Source organism: Cebus imitator, unplaced genomic scaffold (genome assembly GCF_001604975.1).
Source record: "Cebus imitator isolate Cc_AM_T3 unplaced genomic scaffold, Cebus_imitator-1.0 Scaffold234, whole genome shotgun sequence".
Taxonomy (NCBI): domain Eukaryota; kingdom Metazoa; phylum Chordata; class Mammalia; order Primates; family Cebidae; genus Cebus; species Cebus imitator.
The window spans coordinates 2641841-2648220 of NW_016107549.1; positions in this window are offsets into that span (position 1 = coordinate 2641841).

Below are 6380 nucleotides of genomic sequence, written 5' to 3' on the forward strand. Positions count from 1 at the left end.
ACCAGGATGGTCTTGATCTCTTGACCTCGTGATCCACTCGCCTCGGCCTCCCAAAGTGCTGGGATTACAGGCTTGAGCCACCGCGCCCGGCTGTTTTAAATCTTAATAGCTAAAACTGAACACAAATGTCCATCAACAGCTGGAGAAATAAATTTTGCTTCCTCTGGAAAATGGAATATAAATTCATGTAAAACAATCTATCTTCTAGAGAAATATCACGTTTGCCGGCCATAGTGGCTCACACCTGTAAGTAATCCCAGCACTTTGAGAAGCCGAGGTGGGTGGATAGTGAGGTCAGGAGATCAAGAGCATCTTGGCCAACATGGTGAAACCCCATCTCTACTAAAAAAAATACAAAAATTAGCTGGGTATGGTGGTGGGTGTCTGTAGTCCCAGCTACTTGGGAGGCTGTGGCAGGAAAATCACTTGAACCCGGGAGACGGAGGCTGTGATGAGCCAAGATCGAGCCACTGCACTCCAGCCTGGATGACAGAGTGAGATTCCGTCTCTAAAAAAAAAAAAAAAGAAGGCACCAGAAATGAAAACCACTTCAGTAAACACAAAGGATTTTTTTTTACTATTGTTTGGATGAGCCTGACACAGAACAGTGGAAACTGCAGGATTCCATCAGGGGCAGCTGAGAGAGAGGAAGCATTAGGGTGGGACAAGATTACCAAGGACCAGCAGGTAATGTTTGAGTCCAATGGATGGGATCCTTATCTTGAAAAGATTATTTCATGAATACGTATTTTTACATCATTTAGAAAAATCTCAGTGAAATATACCTATTTCTTCCTGTGAGCCATGGGCATGGAAATAATTGGGGATAGTAAACAATGCCTGGGGTGGAAAGAAACTGGTTCCCTAGTAAGGGAGCAGAGGGAGGCGTGCCTGCCAGTGCTACTGACTGAGGCGGGTCTCTGGGAAGTTAACAGCTGAGGGAGAGTTGTGTGGGGCTCCCTCCTGCTCTGGGTAGGTCTTCAGCCCATCCCCCATCCTCTTGTGCCCACTGATAGCCTTGCTGCAGGAGGGGCACCAGAACTTCTTCGCCTGCTCTTCCCAGGCGGTTCAGCTGTACCCAGGAGAGAGGTACCAGGAGCTGGAGTGGCTAATGGGACCAGTAACCAAGGCATCAGTGGGCACAGGCTGGGTGAAAAGGAGAGAAGGGATAAGATAGTACTTGCATGGTGATCACCTTCCTGCCATTCAATCTAGCTCAGTGATGCGTGAGGGAAGGAAGTCATCAGTTGCTTTGACATGATGCTGGAGATAGACATTTCTACAGAAGTAGAGATGGGGTCAGGCATGGTGGCTCATGCCTGCAATCCCAGCATTTTGGGAGGCAGAGGTGGGTTGATCACCCGAGGTCAGAAGTTTGAGGCCAGCCTGATCAATATGGTGAAACCCTGTCTCTACTAAAAAAAAAAATACAAAATTAGCCAGGTGTGGCTGGTTTACACCATGCCTGTAATCCCAGCTACTTGGGAGGCTGAGGCAGGAGAATCACTTGAACCAGGGAGGCAGAGGTTGCCATGAGCTGAGTTCACACCCCTGAACACCAGCCTGGTCAACAAGAGTGAAACTCTGTCTCAAAAAAAAAGTAGAGGTGGGAGAAAGTAAGGAAGCCAGACCCCTTGGCCTAACAAATCCCACACCAGCCCTCCTGAGCCAGGGTTACTGACTCATGTTGGCCTCACCAGGCTGGGCTGGTAGCAGGGAACTGAGGCCCAGAGAACACCTGCATTTAGGACATAATATCCTCCAGACCACCAACCTGACCCTCCATGATATATCCTACCCTCTAGATTTGGGATCAGATCTTCCTCATGTGCACCATCACCTGAAACAGCCCATACTTCCACATCCTCTGTCTCCCGCCTGTGACAGGGCAGGCATGAACAGCAACCCTCACTGCTACCCACACACAAGATGGGAACATGCAACTGACTGTCCTGACCAACTGCTCCCAGGCAGACAGCAGCCTGAATGATAACTTCATCGACATCCCACTGAGAAGCCCTATCCAAACCAGGTCCTCTTACTCAGCCTTTACCTGTTTGCTACTCAGGTCACCCCACCTGGCCTAAAGTGAGGTTCCATTCCCAGGCACTGACCCTTGCTTTCACTCAGGTGGCTCCAGCTGGGCTGTGATCCTTCCCCACAGCAGTACTGCATTCACATGCTTAGTCCCTTACTGGACGCTGAGCCCTCCTTCTCTCCTAGTTGCCCACCAGGTGCACCCACAGGATGTGGAGTGTAGACTAAAAGCCTTGGAACAACCCTTTTTTTTTTTTTTTAGACAGAGTCTCACTCTGTTGCCCAGGCTGGAGTGCAGTGGCATGATCTTGGCTCGCTGCAACCTCTGGCTCCCGGGTTCAAGTGATTCTCCTGCCTCAACCTCCCAAGTAGCTGGGATGACAGGTGCCCACCACTATATCCAGCTTTTTATTTTATTTTTATTTTTAGTAAAGATGGGGTTTCACCATGTTGCCCAGGCTGATCTCCTGACATAATTCGCCTGGCTCGACCTCCCAAAGGGATGGGATTACAGGCGTTAGCCACCGCACCTGGCCCTTTTTTTTTTTTCTTTCAGACGGATCTCACTCTGTCCCCAGGCTGGAGTGCAATGGTGCAGCCTCGGCTCACTGCAACCTTTGCCTCTCAGGTTCAAGCAATTCTTCTGCCTCAGCTTCCTGAGTAGCTGGAACTACAGACACCCGCCACTATGCCCAGCTAATTTTTGCATTTTTAGTAGAGATGGGGGTTTCATGATGTTGGCCAGGCTGTTCTCAATCTCTTGACCTTGAGGACCACCTCCCTTGGTATTCCAAAGTCTGGAATTACAGGCATGAGCCACCATGCCCAGCTGCCTTGGACCAACTCTTCTAAGCTGATATCCCTCCTATAGAGGCTCCTTCTTTCTTTCTTTCTTTTTTTTTGAGACGGAGTCTTGCTCTGTCACCCAGGCTGGAGTGGAGTGCAAAGTGCACTCTTGGCTCACAGCAAGCTCCGCCTCCCAGGCTCAAACAGTTCTCCTGCCTCAGCCTCCTAAGTAGCTGGATTACAGGCATGCAACAGCACCACACCCAGCTAATTTTTGTATTTTTGGTAGAGATGGGGTTTCACTGTGTTGATTGGGCTGGTCTTGAACTCCTGACCTCGTGATCTGCCCATCTCAGCCTCCTAAAGTGCTGGGATTAAAGGCGTGAGTCACCACACCTGGCCACAGTCTATTTCTTTTTCTAGATTATCTCTTTCTTGCCCTTGCCTGCCCAGAATAATTGTTTAATCCAGATCACCTTGTTTATCCCCCGTGCTGATCCTTTTCATCATCTGACTCCTATTCTTTCCTGATTCCTTTGTCAGAACTTTACCCTCAGACACCTGAGGACTTTACACTGGGCTCCCCCAAGCCACTTCCAATACCCCAACCACCGACCTCCACCACAACTTCAGGTCCCTGCCCAGAGATGTCCTTTCCCAGGCTCCCATCTCCTACAGGGTGGCTCTTCCTCCAGGTTCACCAGAGGGTGGCAGTGGAGGGTTATCTAGGTATGTTTCACTCAATTCTGGACCAGCTGCAACATCTTACCCAAGGCCCACCCTTTTTTGAAGCGTCAGCTACATCCAGTCTTTTTTCTCTGTATCTTGGTGCTGTTAGGAGAAAACAACCTCTGTTCCGCTCTCACGGACACATGACCTTGGGGGCTGCGAGTAAGGAAGGCTGAGAAAAGCAATCAGACATGTAGAGTCCTAATTAGGGGAAAATAAAAATCGGGCTGGCAAGAGCAGCGGAAAGCAAAGCGATAAAGCAACTAAGCTACAAATCTGCCTTTCTCCATAGTCCAGGGCATATAAACAAAAAGAGGCAGATAAGCTATAGGTCTGTTTTTCTTTATGGCCCAGGACATATGGCCCACCTGCTCAGATAATATACGTAACTAACAAACTTCCTATCTTCAAACGCCTCAATTTATCAAACACCACAGCGTCCAGAAAAATCCAAATTAGCTCCCTGCTGCCTTGGCGTCATCACTCAGTCCAAGTTTCACTCTAGAAACTCCTCAGCAAGCCTGTTTCCCTGCATTCAGCTTCTCTTCTGCTGGCCTGCCTGTTGCCGCCTCGCAACGTATTTTCATACTTTAATAAAGCTGTCTTCCTTTACTGTCTTGGTAAATTCTTTTTACCCCCCGCGTACCACCGGCCCAGATAGTCATCGCTCTCCCGCGACACGGCAAGAGACGGGGAGGCAAAAGTTGAGGAGTGGGTAAGCTGTCTTTGCTTCCACTTCTGCAGAACTTGTTCTGTGGCTTCTTAAAACACAACCCAAACATCGCTTCTCTGCTCGAAATCCAATAAAAGTCCTCAATATGGCCCACCAGGGATCCGTGGGCTCAGTCCCCTGCCTGCCTGCCTAACCAGGTCTATTATTACCTCAGCACTCAAACTGCAGTCCGCGGACCAGCAGTACAGACGACACTTGGGACACAGTCAGAGATGCAGGGGATCAGGCCTTCCCCACTGACCTGGTTAATCAGAATTTTTAAAAGATACAGTTTCTTGTGAAAGTTTGAAAAGAGCCACTTACTAGCCTCCATGTTATAGAGTATTTCATATTCCTCACCTACGGGTTCGAGCAGCTGGGGCTTAAACTGGTGGAAGACACAAGAGAAACATCCCCGAGATGATGCGGCCGAGGGCGACGCCGCTTTCCCAGCACTTGTATGGGCTGATGGCCTAGACCACGGCTACTGGCCTCCGGGAACAACCACTTCCAAGAACTGGAGGGGCCGTGGGCGCCGCGATGAAGGCACGCTTGTCCTAGCGCAGGCGCACTGCGGCCAACCAGCCCAGCCTGGATTCGACGAAACGTGCTGATAGGCGTACAGTGAGGAGGCGGGGCCTGCTCCCGGCCGGGAAGGGGCGACACGTGATGGAAGAAAGGATTTCCGCTTCCGCCAAGAGTCGGCTGTGACTCCCACACGTGAAAGAGAGACCGATCGGTCTGCAGTTTTCAGCGCATATCCGGTACCTGGCACACTGGCCAGTAGGGAAGCCACAACAGATACAAAAATCTAATGTTTCAAATGCCCCTTATATATGCAACAATCTTAAAACCATATACAAATGAAACTACTTGGCTATGAAAAACACACTTCAATCAACTCGAAGATCCAAGAGATAACAAAATTTTAGAAAAAATTTTTTAATTAAACGATTTAGCAGGCCGGGCGCAGTGGCTCATGCCTGTAATCCTAGCACTTTGGGAGGCCGAGGTGGGTGAATCACCTGAGGTCAGGAGTTCAAGACCAGCCTGGCCATCATGGTGAAACGCTATCTTTAAAAAAATTTTTTAACATAAATAAACGATTTAGCAAGAAACATTATCTATTCAAGTTTTGAGCCTTTGTGTAGAGAAAACAGAATTGTCTCACCTCAGTGTTTTTTATCTGAAAGTAAAAAGTAGTCCACTACTTTAGTGTGGACTGAAGTTTAATGTCCAAGCATTAGGCACTGATAATAAAAGGCTGGGTGGGTTTGCAAGTACCTGTGGTCTCAGCTACCAGAGAGGGAGGCTGAGCTAGAGGGATCTTTTGAGCCCAGGAGTTTTAGAACGGCCTAGGTGGCCTAGCTAGACCATGACTAAAAAATAACAAGCCAGGCACGGTGGCTGACACCTGTAATCCCAGCACTCTGGGAGGCCAAGACAGGTGGATCACCCGAGGTCAGGAGTTAAAGACCAGCCTGGTCAACATGGTGAAACCCTATCTCTAAAAATAAATAAATAAATAAATAAATAAATAAAATTTAAAAAAGAAAATAAAAAGTAAGCCAAGTGTAATGGCCTGTAATCCCAGCACTTTGGGAGGCTGAGGTGGGATGATTGCTTGAGCCCAGGAGTTTGGGGCAGCCTGCACTGGACAACATAGTGAGACCCTGTCTGAAAAAAAAATTAAAAAGTGAGCCAGGTGTGCTGGCTTCTGCCTGTAGTAGTTGTTACTGGCTGAAGCAGGAGGATTTCTGAAGTCCAGTAAGTCAGAGCTGCAATGAGCTGAGATCACACAACTGCACTCCAGCCTAAGCAACAAAATGAGACCTTCTCTCTCGAAAAAAAAGTATAAATTTTATAACATTTCTTGGATTTGTAAATTTTATGGAACATTATACATGAGTTAATTTAGATCAGATTCCTGAATTACTTACATGTAAACCATTTCTCTATAGAAGGGGTTGGGATGAGGAGCCTTCAATCCATCAAAGCTGTATATAAATCTATAGAGGTTGCCGGGCGCGGTGGCTCACGCCTGTAATCCCAGCACTTTGGGAGGCCGAGGCGGGTGGATCACGAGGTCAAGAGATCGAGACCATCCTGGTCAACA